The following is a 22,572-nucleotide window of genomic DNA, read 5'->3' on the forward strand; positions in this document are numbered from 1 at the left end:
TCTATGTACACACTTTATACATCATAATATCATTTTAATTCTCCCTTTGCAAACTGTTCTTTTCTTCTTTCCCAAGAATAGTGAATTGTCTTGGGGATAATTGGATTTTTATACTTACTGTAAGTTATAAGCATAGGTATACTTGGGAAGGGCAAATATCTATTCTTTCTTCCACTTATTAAAATCATTCTTTCCTTAGGAAAGACAATAGATGGTCACTTTTAAGTAAAAAACAAATTTGAACTTGTAACCAATTCATTTTGTTAAATCATTCTCTAAATGTAAATTTCATGTTTTATGTCATTCAGTGATATGAAGCTGAAAACTATGATATATCAAAGGGTTGGCACAAAATTTCAGTTTAGTATCTTGCGTGTATTCATTTGTTTAAACTATTTGATAAAGAAAATATAATTCATCATTTAAAAGGCAAAAATATATTTTGTTCTCTATTATATTGTTGGGTGTTTTTCTGTAGTACTGAAGAATGGACTCTGTATTAATAGAGGGAGGTGGATATGACATGTCTTTTTCGTTGATATTGATATAAATCCTTTTTTTCTATTGGGCAAGCTTGGTGTTTTGCATTTGTGAATTCTGTTAGGCTGGATAATCATGACTACAATGAGGAAAAAAAATATTGAAGAGGGCACCCTGGGACTCTCTTCACATTGTTTATTAGTCCACTGACTGAATTGGAATACCAGAGATTGGTTATTTATTAGACGTATTCAATACTTCCTTTGTGGAAACCTCTGGCTACACTTAGCTGTATTCATTTTTTAAATTTTCTGAGATTAAATTTGAGTTGCATTAGAAAAACCTAAAGAAGTCCATCATAATTAGCCCATTTTATCGAAAGCACTCCACAAACCTTCAGCTTCATACTCTGAAAACAAATGCAGTTGTAAAATTATTACCCAAGGGACAGTGGTGAATTGATCCACCAAGAATTAAAAAAAAAAAAAAAAAAAAGAATTGAGAGGGTAATGAGGTGAATTGCAGATGATATTATTTTTTGCTGACTGATCTTTTGTTGGTTTTTCCAAATCGTGGTCCTGTATCTCCACTGGGTCTTTGAGGTCAAGCATGTGTTACATATGCATACATATGTGTGGTTTCTACACATTCTGTGTATCATTGTTTTGCTTTGTTTTATGTGCTTGGAACAGAACAGACGCAATGAGAAGGCATTAAGAATGCTGCTTGATGGAAAAAAGAGAATAAAATTAGAAGGGTCAAATTAGTTCACTAGTATTGGCTTTGCATACGGTCCCTGATATGAGGGTAGTTAAGTCAATTAACACTAACACTGATACTCTCGTTTGTAGGCAATGGTAGGATACTGGCTACCCCACATAAAAATGAGGTAAATATCTGTGTCTATAAAACCTGAAAGCAGTCCAGAGTAGGAATGCAAACCAAACAAATGAGCAAACAAAACCAAAACCATAAAATATAGTGGAATTAACCATAAGGTCACCCATGAGAGCCCAGGAATTAAAATCACTTTATGATCAGCTAAGGGCCTACTCAACATTTTTACTACAATCCCCTGGTGTAGGCTTTAAGTCTAGCATTGTACTAGAGAAGATGTTTTACTAATAGATAAGTGTAAAAATCACAGAACCTACAGAAAGTAAGTCATCCTGTTAGTTGTCATGACCTCTGGGACAGAGTTTTTATCAGCTATGATCAAATAAGTTGGACAGGTCATATATCAAGTTAGAACTTGCCAATTTTTAAATAGAAAAAACAGATGTCATCTTCTGTTGTAAGCTACATCCTGACCATATCCCACTCTGACTACTTTATAGCATGCAAACTCCCACTCCACCCCCTTTCCCCCTTCTCAAGTAAGCCAACCTACCAGGCTGTGTATTTTTAATCACTTTCTCTAGCAATCAAGAATTTGCCATCAGAGAGACTGTTTCATTGCGCCTTATCTTTCGATGCCTGTGCTTGCTAAACAGATTTAAGATAACAGCAACTGGCAGCAAATGCCCTTCCTGAAAATAGAGGTCAAAGACCTTGCTAGTGAAGCCCTAGAGTAAACGGCTCTGGAAAGCATTTGAAATTTTAGTCATATTCAAACCCCAGATACAATTTTCCCTCGTTTCCCCCCCAGAAATTTCAAAGTTTTTAGAAATAGTTTCTAATTGAAAAACTCTTTCAGTTCTATATAAAAGCTAGAAATTAATGAGTATGGAGTAACTCTTTTTTATGTGTTAATAATGAGAAAGAACATTTTAACTGAAAAAGAAAAGGAAATCCTTCGAGTTTTGGGGGTTGTCTGTGAAAGGACTACAAATGGAAAAAGTTAGACTCACTTTATGGTGATATCTGCAAAAGCAAATAACGTTACATTTGTGTGACCTGTAAGAGCACCTTAGACGTGTTCTTACGGATTCTAAATGGAAGTCTGTCTTAGATCGCTGCTAAGGAAAACCATTTGTTGAGACTTTTTTTTTTTTTCTTTTCTGTGACTATATTGCTTCAATATTACAAACCAAACTGTGTTAGAAAGTGTGACCTGGAGTGTGAGAGAGGCAGAATGAAAGGTAGCGTGACAGAGCGTTTGGTCTGTTCCCCAGGATGAAGGAGAAAAGGGGGATTGACTTGGTGAACCAGCTCTGCCCTCTGCTAAACGGCGGAGTATCACATCAAAGGCCACAGCTCCATTTGAACAGGTGCTTCTAAAAATTGTATTAAATAACTTCTGGGCCGCTTTAGATTATGAATGGTCCACATAACTTCACAGAACGAGTGAGTGCAAGAAGAATGAACTGGCAGGCAAGGCCTGTCTGGTAAAGAATCCATGATCCTGAGGTGCTTATCGCTTTTCAAAAGATTCAGGGTCTGCTTTAAATTAAATGTTTGATGTGACTGAACAAAGTCCCATGAAGGTACTGTCTACTTTCTTCTCAATATCAGTTCCTGGTTGTTGTAATTCCTTTATCAGAATTTTTCAGAATGCTTTTCTTTCTCAAGTGAATTTTTAATTTGTGTATTTGTCAGTGACAATTTCATAAGGATGCCATTATCTGTTCTCTTCTTCTGCTTCCAATTCCATGAACTAGAACTCCTCTCTCCCAACTATGTGTGAAGACATTTTTGTTGTTGTTAATCCTCACACAAGGATGTTATTCCATTGATTTTTAGAGAGAGTGGAGGGGAGGGAGGGAGGGAGAGAGAAACATCAATGTGAGAGAGACACATCAATTGGTTGCCTTGCATGTGCCCTGACCAGGGTTGGGGATCAAACCTGCAACCCAGGTATGTCCCCTTAACTAGGAATCAAACCCATGACCCTTCAGTGCGTGGGCCGATGCTCTAACCAGCCACACTGGCCAGGGCTGTGTGAAGACTTTTGAATGACACAGCTACAGTTAGAGAAGATGTTGATACTTATATACTGATATATGTGTTGTATTCAGAGCTGTACTAGTTAAAAAATGTGTGATTGAAAAAAAAGGGGGACTTGATTCTCCACTCCACCGGCATCTTAAGAATTTAGTTGAGAAGCAAAATTAAACCAGTAGGTAGGGGGACTTAAAAATGGGTAGGATTTAGGAATAACGGGGGTATTTCCAGGAATGAGAATGGGTGGACCCTGGGAAAACTTAACAAGACTAGGTTAGTTTATTACTGAAGATCCTTTTTGATTTTTGGATTGTCTTGTACATATCAGTCTTGATTGCCAAATAATCAGTAATTGTTCTCATATGTGCTGCTGGGCAACCACTCCATACATAAAAATATTTTGGTGAAAATTTTGCTTGTTTTAGTTTTAAAGTTAACTACCTATCAGACTGTCATTGCCAGAGAAAATTCAAAAGATGAGATATTACTGTAAAATGGATGAGTACCAGAAGATGAGGGTTTCGAAAGTATACTAATTGAAACATACTTATTTTATAGTTTAGTCTACAAATGTTATAATTATTTGAATAGAATCTAGATAGATATGTTTCTTTGTAGATTTTAACAGACATATTTTTTATAATAAAAAGTATAGTTATATCTAATTTAGGTTACAGTAGATTATATTTTCCAAAGATGGCCATGCCAATAAATACCATCCCATATGGCCTTCTTCCAGTATCGTGCTGACATTCCTCCATTGAGGGCTGGGGTCTTTTTTCCCTTGCTCTGGAAATGGGCCAGCCTTAGTGGCTCACTTCTATCCAATAGAATGCAGCTGAAGTAACCCTGGAGTCTAGGTCATAAAAGGCGATAGAACTCTCACCTGGTTCTCTCTCTCAGGACACTTGATCTTGGAACCCAGCCACCATGCTGTGAGAAAGTCCAAACTAGCCCATGCAGAGAAATCACATGGAGAGGCCCACACAGAGAGGAACTGGGGACCCAGCTGACATTTAGCATCCATTACCAAATGTGTGAGTGAAAGAGGCTTCAGATGATTTAGCTCAGAACCTTCTGTTTGAGTTTCCCATGTGAGGCCCCAGGCACCATGGAGAAGAGACTAGTGATCCCCACTGTGCTGTCTGAATTCCTGACCCTCAGAATCCACTAGCATAACACCACCAAGTTATTAATCTGTTACATAGCCACTATAACTAGAAAATATGCCAATCAGGTTTTCATACCTAAATTTATACTGGCTCCAGTAAATGAATTTTTCTTTAATATACAAATAACCTGACTTTCAAAAATATCTGTCTGTACTTTGAAAACTCAGTTTCCAAATTATGGACTCATTATTTTGCCAAATTTTAGAAAACAGTTTTTAAAACTCGCCTGTATCTCCGTCATCTCCATCATTTGGTGCAAATTCCTGACTTTGTTATATGCTCCAGAATCAATCAGTGAATCAGTCAGTCTCAAGGTGTGCTGACTAGAGACCTTTCTCTCCATGGCTAGCACTGAAGTTTTTACCATTATTGGAAGAAAATTGAAGTACTACAATTTTTTTGGTGATTTTTCTCTTCTTAAATTTTTATTTATTTTTAATTTTTATTGATTTCAGAGAGAGGAAAGGAGGGGGAGAGATAGAAACATCAATGATGAGAGAGTCATTGATCGGCTGCCTCCTGCACACCCCCTGCTGAGGAACAAGCCCTCAAGCTGGCATGTGCCCTGACCAGGAATCCAACCATGATCTGATCTGCATCATAAGTCGATCGATTCTCAACCACTGAGCCACGCCGGCTGGACTTTTTTTTATTTTTCAATTACAGTTTATTTTTAATATTATTTTGTGTTGGTTTCAGGTGTACTGCATAGTGGTTAGACAATTATATACTTTACACAGTTTTCCCTCGATTTTTTCAGTACCTACGAGCACCATTCATACTACTTGGAGGAACATACAGCCTAGTGGAAAACCAAGGGATGAACTGGGGTTGGAACCAAGAGCTACAAGAGCATAGTATAGGAGAATTAAACTTGACTGAGAGGTTTGGGTAAAGCATCACAGAGAAAGTTAACTTGTGAACTAAGTCTTGAAGGCGGAATAGGAGTTTATGAAATGAAGTGAGGACCAGGGGAGTTATTTGTATAAAATGCCAATCATTGCTTTCACACAGTGTCCTCTTGTAAGAATGCCTGTGCGCATACATAGACGCTGTTAAAGTCCTTATCAGTGCCTTGTGATTCTGGAACCTTGGCCACTGGTTCAAGCACACTGAACAACTGATTCCAAGTAGTGAATCCATAGGTTGTTTTGTGCCATTAATCAGAGTGTCTCTTATAAGATTTCAGACTAAGAGACACAGAGATGGAGAGAGAGCAGCTATTGCTGAAGCTGTTAAGATCATGTAGACATGGGTTTGGCAGCCATACAAGCAAAAGAAACTGGTCTACTGAGCAGAATATTAGGACAGTAGTAACACAGGGCCTCAAGAGAACACAGGGCCTCAGTAGGGACAGCCCAGTTCCTACCGCCTTGACTATCATTCTTGCCTTTTAATTCTGTGAAATTTTCTCTGAATCCTTCCAGTATGCTCCTTTTTTACAAAGAACTAGTTTGACTGGCTTTTTAATCTTGAAACCAAAGAATTTCTAAGGCTACAATAAAGGGAAAGTGTGAGAGTGTATTAGAGACCTGAAAGAGTCTGGTAGGTTTGGGGAACTGCGAAGTTCATCTTCAAAGAAGTATTTGCTTCTCCTGTGTGCTATACACTGTGCTAGATACTAGAATTCCCACAGTGATGACAGAATTTTTTACCTCACCGAGTCGGCATTGGATTACAGGTACAGCCAGTGTTAAGGTGGGAGAAATGACATAGGGACATAAATTCAGTTGTATCTCCTGGCCTAAGGAGTTTAGTCTTAATTCTGTAGTCCATGCCTTTTCAGTAGGGCCTGTTACTCCCAAGGGGCTGAATATCGTCTCTTACTAGAGGAAGACATTACAATGGATTATCCACAATGTCTAATATCAAACTTACCTGGAAAAAATCTTAGTTCTTAATACTTAGTTTTCCTCCTTGGGTAGGAAGGGGTAATGCATAAAAAGTGATGAAACAGTGTTGTTAGCCACAGTGCTTCTTTCTCTGTGTTTATCTTTGTCTTTCTCTGTATTTAGCAAGAGACTTTTTTTTCCTTCTTAATCAGTAATGTATCCAGTTGAAGAAAAATGGCTAGATTACATCTTCATATAGATGTGTTGAACAGCCATGGGAACACATGCTTTTCTATATCCGGAAGACTCATTTTAGTAGCATTTATATTGGGAACTGTGACTGTAGTTTTGGCAGAAGCCACAGCCTGTCCTAGTAACTGCTCTCGTGTATAAGCTGATCAGTGTAGCAGGGTAAGGCCGTCTGCATGTGCAGAGCAGTAGCTTTCTCATCAGTCTTAGTAAAAAGGCGATTGCTCTTGCGCCTGGGTTTTCCCTTTTGAGGAGCGCCACCTGACCTTGGCTTCTTGAGCACGCTTTAGTCAGTGTTGCCAGTGACCTTGTCTTTATCGGTGCTCTTGACACAACCTCAGCCAATTCCGTGTGCCAGGAATCAGCAGGGCAGTTGAGAGATGTGGAGTCTGACTTTAGATGTCACCTCCACCATTTACTAACTGTAGGATTTGGGATAACTTAAATGATTTTCCCCAGCCTTAGTTTTCTGATCATTTTCATCCCAATAATTTATATGAGAATTCAATGAGACCATGTAGTGATGTGCTGAGCACAGGTCTGGTATATAGTAGCACAAAGTAGGCATTAGCTGTAATTATTATGATTATGATCGTATCCTGTAGCACATCACCATCATCATCATTAACTAGAATACCCTTTAGTTCCATGCCAGTGAGATTTCTGATTAACTCCCATCTATGCCTATGTTTCTCTATCTTACAACGCCCTTTAACGGATGGGCTACTATATTAGCTACTTGTTCCTTTAAATAACCTCCAAACTTATCAGCTTCAGATAATAAACATTTCACACAGTTTGTGAGCCTCAGGAATCCAACAGCAGCTTTGTTGGGTAGTTCCAGTTCTCCCATGGGGTTGTGGTTAAGCTGCTGGCCAGGGCTACTGTCTTTGAAGGGTTGTCTGAGACAGGATTATCCACTTTTAAGCTCCCTTGTATGGCTGTAGGCAGGAGGCTTCAGTTCCTTCACATCTGGGACTCTCGGTAGGGCCGCTCACGACACAGCTTCCCTCAGAGCAAGTGATGCTAGTGATGTCTGTGCGGGAGAGAGACCTGGTTGTATAATCTAATCTTAGAAATGGCCGTCACTTTGACTGTATCAACCTTGGTGCGGTGTAGGAGGGGACAGCAGGGAGAGGAAGCCAGGAGAGGGCGATCTTTGAGGCCCATCTTGGAGGCTGCACATCTCTAGCTAGAGTTCCTGTGTTTGCAGAATCATTGCCTAGATTTAAAATGTCCCAATGTACCCTTTTTCACGTGCACTCCCCCTCTCTTTACACCTCAATTTTCAAACTGAGCAGTTCTTTTAAGAAAGAATTATCTTCCCTTTCAGTGTGAGAAAAAACTCCCCTGTGTACAAAAACAAAATAATCATTCACCGTCTCTTTCTAGTGTGTGACACGCAGTGAGATTTAACTTCATTGCTCTGTTTGAATATTCCATGTTCTGTGGAGGGCCATTTAAAAAAAAATCACTCTTTCAGCCTCTGCCACAAGTATAAAAACGTATCTCTCTGAAGTTTGTCAAGTGAAATGGACACAACCATTCCACAAAGGCTAGTGAGACAAAAATAACAAAGTCTACAATCTCTGTCTATGAAAAGGAGATAAGTTAGAATAAAACTATAGTAAAAATGTCCAGAAAACATGTGCTGCTTTTTCAGAAGGAAATGAGAAAAGTCAGAGAATAAAATACAGAGCAAAAAGCTTAGAGATCACAATAGGGAAACAAGACACCTCAGAGCATTTTTATGCAAAATACTTTCAGTGTTTTGGGGCCAACTGCAAAGAAAGCCAGGTATACAGGGAGCTTTAGGGCACTATGGAGAGAAAGCTTCCAAAATGGGCTCTCAGGAGTCTCATAAATAGGAACATTCTCCAACTTACCTGACAATGGGAGAATATGAACTCCTGGTGGGAGATGCCACAGAAAGATTAAGGATCCACCCCCCCCACCCCCCAATGCAGCCATTTCTGTAAGGAAGAGACTGGGAATTGATAATGCTAAATTGATAAATCCAAATAAGCCTTTAGGCAAAACAGACAGTCCTTTTTATTTCTTAATACACAAACCAATCTCAGACCTCTTAACCACAAAGCATGTGTGTTAGCTTGCAGGCTTTTAAAAACTCCTCAGCAAAATAATGTAGTTTTCAAGAGTTATATAAAACCAGGTTTTCATCTTGGCTCCAGTCCCCACTAACTCACATTCTATGAAGCTTGCTTGGCTCCCCAAAGCCTCATTTCCTCATATGTAAAACAGAAATTAAACCCGACACATAGTGTGTACTTTGTGAATTGTAGTTCTTATTAACAGAGAACATTTTTTCCCAAGTGATCTTGATGCCTGGATTTTCAGGAGTTAAAAGTTCTAAGTGAAGCGGAAGGCTCTATCATAAACTTGTATCTTGTTAGTGTGAAATGAAAAATAATTAAACTCAATTCTCCTTTGAGTTTAATGATACAATCAAGGCTCAATAAATTTTTTTGGATTGTTTAACTTCTGATTGCACTACGATATCCTAATTATAGCTATACTTATGGATTTCTGATGAAAGTATCTATCTAAACTGCTCACTACTTGAAGACAAGAACTATCACTCATCACTTATCCCTAGTTTATTAGCACAGTGCTTTGCACATAGAAAGTGTTCAAAAAAATATTTTTTTATATGGAAGGGTATACAATCTAATTCTGGAATTCACATTCCATTTTTCTTCCTATTGTCCCATGCCAGTCCTATTTTAGCTGTTAATATATAGGGTGGAGCAAAAGTAGATTTACAGTTGTTCCTATGGAAAATAATACAATAATTAATAAATAATAATACAAGAATAAACTCTGTGTTTTACAACTGTAAACCTACTTTTGCCCCACCCTGTACATAGTTGAAGCCTGGAGCATCCAAAAAAGGCAGTGGAGACCTATTTAAGCCATTAATTGTCCAAACTTGGTAACTGTCTAGACTCAGTGATCTGTCTCTGCTCATTAGTACCTCTCCCTTCCCTGGAAAGGGAGAGTGAAAAAGCCCATACAAACTCTTAAGCTCAGGGGAAAAGCATGAAATTGTAAGTCAGCATGAAATTTGATCAAAACCAAATTTGTTGTTTTTTCGTTATCTGCATCATCTGTTTCCAAGCATATTTGATAAATAAGACTTGACACTAGATCGCTTCTTTGGGAAAATATGAGGGTAACACTGGTGACAGTGGTTTATGGAGATGAGGGGTTTCAGGTGTGTGTGGTGGCCTTGTCACTGTGAGCTGACTCCCCACAATAGAAACATTAAAATAAAATGCCAGAATCAATTTTCCAGAAAAGATGAGCAATGGGGTGACATATTGAATTTTTACTCACTCGATCTATTCCATCATTATGGATTGAGTAACCATGATGTGGTGGTATCTTTTCTAACTCTGTGGATTACATAAAAATGAAGAAAATGTAGGTCCTCATCTCAGAGAGTTTTCCAGCTCAGTGGAAACAATAAAACAAACAGTTGGAGTATAACCAAATTTCAGCTGTAGGTCATCTTCCCTGAGTTAGTGTGTTTTGGATGTCCTGGTTAGGTAAAAAGTTGGCCTCATGGCATCTCATCATAGCAAACATTGGCATTATTTGTTTTCAATATCCAAAATAGGGATATGTCTTTATTTAATTCTGTTTTTGAATAGCAAATAACCATATGACCTTATAAAATGTACCTGCATTTATCTAATCAAGAAAATATGTTTAATTTTCATTAGTAAGTATTTGGAAGAAATAAAACAACAATATTGCATTACCACTGTAGGACACTTTATGGTTTTCAAGGGCATTAAACAACACTTTTTTAACATGAACTTCTTAACAACCCTGTATGTGAGGCAGGGAAGGCATGTCACAGGTGAAGACATTGAAGCTCAGGGATGTTCAGTGACTGCCGGCTGGCAGGTAGCAGTGGCCTTGACCAGGCTCCCTGACTTGACATTCAGGCTCTCTCACACTAATGTGCTAGAATTGCCCAAGGAAACAGTCTGTATATAAAACAGCATTGGAATGAGTTGACTCTAGCACTTTCTGCTTAGTTTGGTCCATATTTATGTAGACAACTAGTTAGAATTGTTCACTTTCATTCAGTGTGATGTCTCTGAATGGGAGTTAGTCCCTCCCGTCATACTCTCAGCTGCCTGTTTATATCTGTGTCGTATTCCTCCTCTTGACAGACACACAGGCAGTGACTGTGGCAGAGTGTGACTGTGTCTGCAAACATTGAAAATAGACCTGTGGCTAACCCAAATGGCTGTGGGTGGCAGTAGCTTTTGGAGACCTTGACGAGACTTTTCATGGGGATGTTTTCTGTGGAGCAGTGCATTCTATGCACAGAAGGGAAAGTCCTTGTGGGCATTGCTCCTCTTGGAAGCGCTTAGCCCTTCTGCTCAGTAATGCCCTTTGGCTTCTCTCATTCGTCCCTCACCTGAACCTAATCCACTCTAGGCGCTGTTCCTGGTGCTGAGGATGACTGAGCAAGGTGCGTGTGACCCCTGCCCTCATCGAGATCACGTTCTGATGAAGAAAATGGGCTACTCAGGCGCAAACCAAAAATCGATGACCTGTGCCTTCCTATTTTTTAGTTAAGGAGGGAGAGCACTGAACTACACATCAGAAAACTTGGGTTGAAATCCCAGCTCCATCCTTGACTAGTTGCTCAAACTTGGCCACATCCCTTACCTACCCTGAGCCCCAGTTGGCTTTTCTGACAATGGTGAACATCAGACCTACCCGACAAACTTGTTGCAAAGGTTAAAATGACATAGCTTAAGACACATCAGGGACACTCAATGAGTGGCACTTTATTTTTATTTGTAGTAGGATATTGGGAGTAAACACAGGGCTGAAAGCAATTATAAAAAAGCAATTTGTTAACTAAACACTACAAGTAAAATGCGCTGATGCCTTTATGATTGATAACTCTTTTTTGGTCAGCTCTTTAAGTTTAGATATACCTCCTTACTTTCTGGTCCAGATCTATTTACTATGGAGAAGTTGTGGGCGAGTTGGTGGGTAGCCAGGAAAGATGCCAGCTAGCAGAGCTCAGGCAGAGCAGCAGATGGAAGTGCAGGAGGCTGTTGGTGTGGAAGCCCGGGAGGCAGCTGCTCTGGGGTAAGAGCCAGGGGAGGCCGGGTGGTGGGGAGCGGCCCCGGGAGCTGGACGGAGGTGCCGCAGGATGACTCAGGAAAGTCTGCAGGGCTTTAGGCCTGTTCCGCTCTTGGCTTGGAATGTGGGGAAAAGACTAGAATGGGGTTTACCTGTTACTCAGAGATGCTCTTTGTAAGAGTATAAAGGTTGCAGACATGTGCGTGGGCTTGTGCTTCTCCCCGTCTTCCCCGCCTTCCAGGGAAGAAAGCTCCGACTCAGGGAACCCAGAAGCCTGCATCTTCGCCACGTCTGCTGGAGGGGTGCCGCTCTTCAAGCCCATTTTCCACTATCTTAATTATACTTCTCAAGCCTCACATGTGTTGCTATCTGTTAAACTCTTTCTAGGTTATGTCTCCATAGGTTATAGGAAACTCACCTTTTCGCCCTTGTACTGTTTTGGTGATAGGTTGTTAGCTGGATTCAGCCCGCATTTATTGGGCGCTTATCAATCTGTATAATAGCTCTATCCAAGCATTTTTATCATTTAATTTTATACAAACTCTTTGGAAAGTGGGTATTATTCCTCTGCTAATTGGGACACTGAGGTCTTAAAGAGGCTATTTTATTTTCTATAGTTAAAATGGGATTAAGCCATGATTTCAACATAGGTTGTCTGCCTTGAAGCCCTGGCTTGAGCCACTGTGGTATAAAACGATCCTCTTTCCTTGGAAAGATCAGTGTATCCATCTTCCGTGTCTTATTTATAACTAAACAGGTGCTCTCTGCCCTCTTTGTTGAGATATTTTTTTCAGAGTAAGAGGAAGGGAAGGAAAATGCTTTCTTGGCCACATACCATGTGCCACAGTACTTTGCAACTATTTTCTCATGATTCTCAAAGTAATTCAAAATGGCTATTTTACCCCTATCTTGCTTAGAGGGATAATGTTTTTGAAGACACCGCTTAGAGAAGTTGAGTAGTTTATCCAAGCTCATCGTGTTTATTTACTTTTCATCTAACATTTATGCATATCTAGCAATTGCCAGAAACTGGGTCATCCAAGGATACAAAGAAGAATGACAGTCTCTGATCCCAAGGGCCTCAGGCTACTGGAGAAGACAACATATCAAGAGACAATTACAAAACAAAAAAGTTTCAGTAGAAAGGTAGCAGTTTGTTCAACATTGAATGTGAGCGCAGAGGGGCCATAGCCAGCCCAGAAAGAATCTAAGAGGGCAGTCTGCGCACTTGGGCTTCTCTCCTTCCCTAACTGCACCATGGCGCCTCTTAGAAGGACTGCAGTCTGTATGCCGAGCAAGTCTGAGGGGTGGTCAGGCACCCAGTCTGTGCAGGAAAGAAGTGGCGAATCACAAAATTAGGTTCAGTCTTTAATGCCGTCTGCTAACTGTCAGTAACACCATTGCCATCTCAACTGGGTTTCTGTTTTTCTTGAGTTCCAGAGCTGTTCTGGGATGGAAGGGAACTTGGTTTCTTTAGCAGAGGTTGAAGAGCAAAGAAGAAACCAAGTCAAGATCCAGCAGCATCTATAACAACCCACTAGTGGGCATTCTGCCTAACCACCTCTCATTCCTTTTCTAAGCACTTATCCGTTTGGCCAAAGAGGGTATGAACTTCTACCTCCTTGACTTTTGTCCCCCCAAACAGGAATTCTGTTGAAAAGGGACATCCTTCTGCGGGGAGGAGATATTCTTTCCCATTCAGATGTGTAGATGTTGGTACATGTAGAGAGAGCTCTTTTCTGAATTTTTGGCTACTGTGACTCATACAACGTCTGCTTAATATGCAGAGCTCCAGTAACCATCTTAGCATGATTACATGTTCACTTTTCCTCTCTCAGTTTTGCACAAGTTTTAAAGTCTTGGTGCAACTTTTTGGATTCACACTAAAAAACTTCAAGTTTCCAAATAAAGAATTTTTCTGACCAATATTTTGGTGAAGATGACCGCCACTGGAGTTTTCAGCATTTGAGGGAATAGATAGATAATTCTGGAAGGGTCCTAGATGTAGCAGCCTGCCTTGTGCCAGATATGAGCTATGTAGACTCGAGTCTTCTGCAGTTTAACCCCACCGTAGATCAGCTAATGGTGCCCTGCATGTGGAGTGAATTCTTGAGGACTTTAGACAACTGTGAGAGATTTTAAGGGACCCACACATAGTGTTGAGTTCACTTTCATGAAAATATTAACAGCTAATAAAATTACTTGTTTGAAAATGAGACCAACTTATTCCAGCATGGGTATTCATCATTTAGTCAAATCACATTTTTTTCTGGATAGTTTTTAGCATACATTTTCTTTTTGGTGAAGGACCATTTTGTTTCAGAGATCTATTTTCTATTGCAGTTCAATTATTTCACCAAAGCCTGGTCAGAATTTTAGCCTAAGGAAATATATTCAATTGGTTGGCAGGTGATAGTTTCTTTTTGGCATTATTTGCTCTTTTCAAAGGTCACCATATGGTAGAAATTATAAAATTTCAACAATTATCAGTTATTTATATACTAATAATATCAAAGTACTTTCTTTAGACTATTTTTTTATAATTTGTTGACTTTCCAAATTAGTAATTTTATTCAGATTGTTCTTTTTATGAAGTAGCTTAAAGTCACAAATTGAGAGCATTAGATAATACAAATTATTGTTAGAGAGTTGTAATATCTGCCATTCATCTGAAGGCTAGTGATTCAAAAATTCTGTTTCCAGTGAATTTTAATTAGAAACACTTCTATTCCATCTATTGCTTGATGCCCAAATAATTGCTTACATTGCATCAAGTTACTTTTTGCTAAAGGCAAAATAGCAAAAACCATAAATTATGATGGCAGCCACATGGTTTGCTGACAGAACTATATAAAATATTGTTTTCATCCTCATGTCAGCTCTAGTCCATTTATCTCTACATTAATTCCTTGGGGATCTTGTGTAAGTTATAGTTTTGAAAAACATCTCTGTCACACTGAGCTGTGTCAGCTTGCCTTCACTTTACTGGCCATATGACTCCTCTGATAGAACGGATAGGAGCTGTGAGTTATGTCTGAGCTGCACTTGGGGAAGCAGTGCCAAAATAGTTACAGAGAACCTAAATATTAATAACCATGCACCATTGTAATTTAAATGGGATATTTCGCAATCTTACACCTGCAGTATTGCAAGGTAGTTATAAAGAGTACACGGAACTCATTTCTATAAATATATGTTCATTTTATATCCTTTACAAGCTGTTTCATAGATTGCTGATCCAAAAAGCACATTAGTACCAGTGACATGATTAATAGAGTAGATTATAATGTTTAGCAGCTCATTGGAGATGACATATTTTGCAAGTTTAATTTACACATTTTCTTACTGTATATGTTACGCACATATTTCTACGATTATGGGTTTTGATCTTGCCTTAATACCCCTTTCTATTTTAAAATATTATTATTTTTTTTAGGAATACATTAAAAAGTCAGGATGTTTTTAATAAGCATTTCTTAAAAGTATGCTCCACACTACCAAACCTATTCTGAAATTGGAGCTTTATTTTTACTTACTTCTAGCTCATTTCATGGGAATGGCAGGGCCCAGGAACCAGGAAGGCATTAATCGATTATTCATTTTCTTCTAATGGTTTTGATACTCCCCAAATGAAAAATAGTTCAGGGGATATAATATACTAGAACAGTTTGATTATATTGTGTAAAAGTATATCCTCATGGGAAATTGCATGAGAGGCTCAGTACATTTTAGTCTGTGGTTTTTTTTTTCCCAGCTTTGTCTAAATATTTATTTTATTATTTGAAGGAGGGTAAAGTGTTTCAGTTGTGGTTTGAGTATTTCGTTTTACTTATACTCTTCATCTCCAGCCAAGTAAAATGAAGAAAGAAGGAAAGGGTTATCATTCTTGCTTTTTAATTTATTTTTCCTTCAATTTAGCATTGACATAGGAGATCCAAAAGAAGTCATCTACCTTCACTATGAGATTTTGTATTTTGAAAATGTGCATGTGTTTGTGTATTTTATAATAGTGACGACTTATGCATATATTTCTAGGAAATTCTGTTCCAGATAGATTTTAAGGAGGCAGCTTTTAAAATTTGACACATCAGAGAAACTTATCCAATTAATAATATCAATATATTTCAGCAGACACATGGGTGACTCAGTGTTAACCTGATTCTGCCCTTTAGTTTGCAGTGGTGTCTGGACAGCTTTGAGCACCTTCCTGGTACAAAGCCCTCTGCTGCTTACCTCAGGGTCTAGGAAGGTCAGCAAGAGAGATCTTGTTCCCCATGAGCTATAATTCAGTAGAAGAAACAAGATAAAAATATGAGTCCATGCAATATAAAGTGGGATAGGGCAATGTCTTATAAGCCATAGGATTGAAAAGCAAAAATATTAAATGTGACGTGAAATTGAGAATTTTATGTGTGGTTATGTATTTTATATAAAACACATATAAAAAGTAAGTGCAGAAACCTACACTCCTTTTGTCTCATGGCCCCTGTTGGAATGGGGAAAACAACTTGGTTTTTAAATACATGTGCCTAATTGTTTTTCACTTGAGTTAAATAGGCCTTTGTTGAAGCTAACTCAATAAAATATTTCAGTGATCAAATACTTGGGAAACATTGTAGAGATAATGCTCGAAGTTAAAAAAGGGACCCTCACGTGATGTGCTTTGTTGTTTTTATTTCGTGTAGTGAAGATTGGAATGGGGATGCTTGCTCTGTTAGCAGCACTGTTTCAAAGTATGACAACATTTTGAATTACTGTCAGTGACTGGAACCACCTTTATGCTTTTAATTTTATAAAATGATGTATGCACATGTTCTAAATAAGTAATAAAACCTATTTTGGACCCAAATATTTCAATTCTGAAGGAAAAATTGATAGGTATTTTATAGAAATAAATCATCATTATTAATGAATGTATGGTATTTTTCATTCAGTAGTACCCAAATCCAAAACACATGGTGTTGTCTGGCATTGCTTTATTGCCAAAAATTGTGATGTGACTCCAATGCAACCTGGTTTGTCTGAATGACTCTGAATGCTTCTTGAGACTTGCTCAGGGCCCATCCAACTCCTAGGAAGCCTTATGTCACCGTGGCAATGATCCCAGACTCTGCTGACAGACTGCCTGGGTTCAAATCCAGATTCCTTTGCTCACTGTGTTTATGACCTTGGGCAAGGTTGCTTTGCCTGTTTCCCATCTGTAAAATGCTGAACGTTGTATTACATATCTCATATGAATATTGTGAGGATATTCTAAGATAATACAGTTAAAAATGAGCTTTTAAAGTTTTTGCTAAGTAGTAAGGACTCAATTATTGAGAACTTAGAACTAAGCTCTATAAATATATAGGTAGCTTTAAAACAATGTGTGTGAAAGCTTTCTTCTCACAACATTATAAAAGCTTTTCTCAGGTTTTTGTACATTGTCAAAGTATATGATGTATTGCTCCTGCTAAATTTACAGGATAATTATTAGAGAATTCCTGGGAGACCAAACTATGTGGAATTTCCTGGTACAGAATTATAATATATAATGCCTCCCCACTGAGGCATGTGGTAATGACTCCTAACTACCCGTGGCCAAATATCTTTCCTATTACAGAGAGATGTGGATGGTCAGCTGTGTTCTCCACTGTTACCTCAATGACTGGTGCCAGTTCATTGAAACCCTCCAGCTGACTCTTTATTTTTAAAAATATTATTGATTTAGAAAGAGAGAGGAAAGGAGAGAGAGACAGAAAGAGAGAAAAACTGATTTGTCATTTCACTTCTTTATGCATTCATTGGTGCTTCTTGTGTGTGCCCTGACGAGAGCTTGAACTCACAACCTTGGTGTATTGGGATGACACTAACCAACTGAGCTATCCAGTCAGGGCTCCCACTGACTCTTCAACCCAGCCTGTAAGATCGCAAGGAGGTTCTTTTTCATGATCACACACAGGAATGTGGTAGAAACCTCAAGGGCTAGAGACAACCTGCACATACCTATTTTCACACACACAAAAAGTTCTTGGTTATTTTAATTCTGGTAATAGGAAGAACATGGTAGGTAGACTCTTGACATCATAAACAGTTCTTCCTCTGACCTCTGCATGGATCAGCAGACTGTGATCTCTGCAGAATTTAGGATTAATTGCACCAAGAAAGAACGCCTCTGAAATCTAAAATGTGGGCTTGGTCATTAGTTCATTTTGCATGCTGCGAAAACTATATTTGGCATCATTAACAGCTGCTTGTATGAAGTGTTCTGCACTAAAATGTGATTGGTGAACACTGAGAATTTTATTTCGTGATATTGCTTGCAATTATGGAGATGTTGATAGATCAATTTCCATATCATCTAAACCCTAAACCAAGAAATAAAGTGGTCTATAATAGCATGTCCCCTCTATCTGAGACTGCTAATTTTCTTGGTTTTTAATTTTTTAAAATTCTAGGATGGAAAAGAAATCTCTGTTTTAGTGATGTTCCTTGAATACACATCGTGATCACTTTCCATTTCCTAAGTGACTCAAGCAGCAATCTTGTTTTTAGAATATTTCCACTGAAATGCAGGCCCTGGAATTTCAGTGCTGACTAGAAAAAAAGCATTCTAATTACCTCCTGACAAAATCGACCCAATTCAGGTGCAGGTGAATCTGGCAGAATGGGGATAAGAAGCTAACTTACTTAGAATTACTCTGTTTTTGCTGTGGTTTTTGTTACAGTGGCCACTGTGACTAATAGGCAGATGCAGTGGAATGAGCTAGCATAGCCATCAGGAAGTCTGAGTGGCCCCTGTATGGTATATGGTATACGAGTGAAGTCACAGCCAGTGGTGTGCTCAGTGATAAAGAGCCAGCCCTCAAAACCCCAACAAAACACCCTCCCCCCCAACCCACGCTTGGCTTGTAGCATTTGCCATGGTGTAAACACTCCCATCATGGCTGTTTCCACACCATCAACTTGATGCCACTGAATGTGGAATTGGAGCCATGCTCTCATGGAACAGTCCTATTTGATTTTCTGTTCCCTGGGCTGTGTGATTAAATGGCTTTTACTTTCCTCTTTGTGAGAGAGAAACATTGGTCAGTAGCCTCCCTCACATGTCTCAACTGGGGATCCAACCAGCAACCTGGGCATGTGCCCTGACCTGGAATCAAACCTGCACCCCTTTGGCACATGAGAAGGCACCCAACCTACTGAATTTCCAGTGGGAATGCTTTTAACTCTGTTCACTTACAAGATTTAGGACTCTTCATATTTTCCATTCTTCTCATATTGGTTTTCGTTTGGGGTTTTTCAAGAAATTTGATTAGCCATTTAATCAACTTGTCAGATTTATTGACATAAAGTTACTTCTCTTATCTTGTTTACACCAGTGGGATTTCAGTATGTCCCATTTGTTTTTACACCTGATATTTATCATTTGTGCTGTAATTTTTTTTCTTAAACAGACTTTTTTCTTAATTACAGTAGTCTTTTCCAAGAAGAATTTGCAGACTTTATTTTCTGTTGTATGGATTTATCTCGTTTCCTTTCTTTCTTTCCCTTTCTTACTTTGGGTTTGATTTGTACTTCACGCTCTAACTTGTTGAGCTGGAAGCTTAGGTTATTGACATTTAATCTTCCTAATATATGCACGTAGTTAAATTGCTTTCTAAGTTTCTGGCGATTTTTCCTTCTACCATGCTTTATTTAAAAGTACATCACTTACTTTCTAACATTTGGAGATTATACAGTTATTTTTCTATACTTGAGCTCAAGCTATATATACACGGGTGGAGAATATACATTGTATGATGTTGGCACTTTGAAATTTGAGACTTGTTTTATTACTCATCATATGATCCAGTTTTGACAAAAATTCATTGTGCACTTGTTAGTAATGTGTATTTTGCTTATTTTAAATGCAGTGTATTATAAATGCTAGTTAGGCAAGTTTGTAAAATATGCTAGTCAAATCTTGTCTCTCCTTACTGATTTTCATTTTTGACTGTTCTGTTAGCAATGGGACAGCTATGTTAAAATCTCCAACTTTGATTGTGGTTTTACCTTTTCTTTATATAACTTAAAGCTGTGCTATTAACTATGAAAAATTAAGAATGTTTTTGTCTTTCTGGAGGAATGACTCTTTTATCATTATTTTTTATTTAAATCTAGTAATGCTTTAAAGTCTAATTTATTATTCATTTAGGAATAATTTGTCTTTCAAATTAGATTATTCAATCAATTTAAATTAGATGTAGTTCTTGATATGTGATAAATATATCCTGCTTGGGTTTGATAGAACTTCTTGACCTTATGGCTTGATATCTTTTGTCTGGATTTGGAAAGAGGTTGTCTGTGTACAGATTCAAATATTTCTTGTCCCAATATCTTCCTATCCATTTCTTTTGAGATTCTAATCACCTGAATGTTATCCCTTTATACCATGTCTTTATGTTCTTTTCTATAGTTTCCTTTTTGTTTTTTCTCTTTATGCTTCAATCCAGATATTTTCTACTGATCAATTTTCCTGTTCATGAGTTTTCTTCTGTGTCAGCTATGCTGTTAAGCCTATCTACTGTGTTTTACATTTAAATTATTATATAACTTTCAGTTCTAAAATTTTCATTTTCTGCATATTTAATTGATTTCAATTCTATGGTGAAATTCTCCATCTTTTAAAATAAATATTTTTATTGATTGTTAGGTAGGGAGAGAGGGAGAGAGAGAAACATCTGTGTGAGAGAGAAAGATTGATCGGTTGCCTCCTTCACATGCTCTTACTGGGGATCGGACCCACAACCTGGGCATGTGCCCTGACCTGGAATCAAACCGGTACCCCTCTGGTGCATGGGAAAATTCTCCATCTTGTCATCTGTTTTATTAAACATATTAATGACAGTTATTTATTTTAACATCTTCATGTAACTGCTATATTTAAACCATCTGGTAAGTCAATTCCTGCTATCTTTCCTTCCAGTTTTCAGACATCTGATCTTGTCGTATGCTTGGCAATTTTGGATTGGGCATCAGACATTTTGTACAAAAACATTTTTAAGGTTCTGGATGATGATATATTATCTTAGGAAGAATTGTCTTTTGTCTGGAGGAACTGAAGTAGGGGTAGGTCTGCTTGATACAAATCGGAACTGAGATGATTCAGGGCTGCAAATCAGACTTTGTGAGAACTTGCTCTTTTCAGTTTCCCTTTTTTCTTAGGATATAGCCTTTCAGGGGTTTCAACTGAAAGACTGGGCCCTCTCAGCTTATGGGTCTCAGACTCAGTTTTTGCCTCCCAGTTCCATGACACTGTGAATAGCTCTGAACCACTGGTTTCTACTTTCTACTCTGCCTCTCTGCCCTATGCTGCTCCGAATAGGCAGCTGCCTCATGTGAAATTCACTTTCCTTCTGTCCAGATCTTGATCCTTCAGTTTCTGGCTGCCTTAGTGACCCTCCAGTGCCTTCCAACATTTTCCCCCCTCTGGCATTTATAGTTGTTGTTGTTGTTGGAAGTGTTAGTATGATACAAGCTCCTGTTCTAGCTGGAATCAGAAATGCTGCCATTGAAGAATTTTAAGCCTTGTAATGATGTCATTTGATTTGCAACTTAGGAAGATTTTCCTAAGCATCAGTAACCTCATCTGTGCAATGAAGGATTTTGATAAAAACTGTTCCTTAACGCCCTTTCAACTTCAATATTTTGCAAATCTTGAAAGTATTCACAGTATGCCATACCATTGTCAAGCTGCAAAATGCCCAAGGCTTTCTTTAATTTTTATTTACTTATTTATTTTTATTTTTTTAATCCTCACTGGAGGGTACATTTTTCCATTACTTTTCAGAGTGAGCGGAAGGGGGAGAGAGAGAGAAACGTCAATTCGAGAGAGATGCATCGATTGGTTACCTCCTGCACTAACCCCTAGCTGGGCCGGAGATCAAGCCTGCAAGCGAGGTACATGCCCTGGGCTGGAATCAAACCCGGGACCCTTCGGTCCATGGCCTGACACTCTAGCCACTGAGCCAAACTGGCCAGGGCAGAGCATTTAGTGTCAGTAACTTAAAGTGAGGCAAGAGTAAGCTCCGGGGAAAACGGCCTAGAAGGCTTCTGTGCGAGGCGTCTTCTCGTGCGGCTCTTTGCTGCACTGCTGGCCAGCTTCCCGCGTGTCCTCTTGTTTCTGAGCCCAGGTATCTGGGGACCAAGCTGGTTTCCCAGTAGCCTGACCACTCTCTGCCCGCGAAGTAGTGTCCCCTCTGCCCTCTTCTCAAGTGTTTCTCAAGTGAAGGATAGGCCCACCCCACACCCTGTCTTTTCCCAGCACACATTTGAGTAACTCCTGTTCCCTCATGTGATTGTTTTATTAAGCGAGTTCCCTTCAGATAATCAAAGCCCCTATCTGCTGTTACATTGCCCTAGTAAAGTGTGCACACCTTACAGAATTAGTGGGATTTGTTTGTGTGACAAAGAGCAGAATAGCATTTCAGGCTCTGCTGAAGAGGAATGTCTGTGTAGGGGGCCTTTTCTGGTGTTTGTTAAACTCCACTTCAAAGTGCTTGACTGTTCTGCAGACGTTTAAGCTTGATCCTGGGTCTGAGACATGCTAAGAGGATGTCAGTGTCCAGAACTTAGGTCCTTGGGGAATAAGGTAAAGTTGAATTTATTCCTCAGTTACAATGGAGCTATGGCTTTTCTTACTTACAGGACTATGCTCCCTTTTAAAAACTTTTTATGAGTTCATTATAATGCAAATAATGTTTATTATATAAAAATAAGAAAAAAATTGAACAATAAGAATATAGCAGCAGTTCTATCTGTCAATAACCCTGGTTAATTTTTAAGTATTTCATCTTATC

The 22,572-nt window shown here is 38.7% G+C and overlaps 1 protein-coding gene across 1 annotated transcript in view; it reads left to right on the plus strand.

Annotated features, from left to right (window-relative positions):
* The window catches only part of NRG1 (neuregulin 1), an 882,008-nt gene that overhangs the window by 201,504 nt on the left and 657,932 nt on the right, over positions 1-22,572 (plus strand). The window lies entirely within an intron of this gene.

The sequence above is a fragment of the Miniopterus schreibersii genome (assembly GCF_964146895.1).
Source record: "Miniopterus schreibersii genome assembly, chromosome: 2".
NCBI lineage: Eukaryota > Metazoa > Chordata > Mammalia > Chiroptera > Miniopteridae > Miniopterus > Miniopterus schreibersii.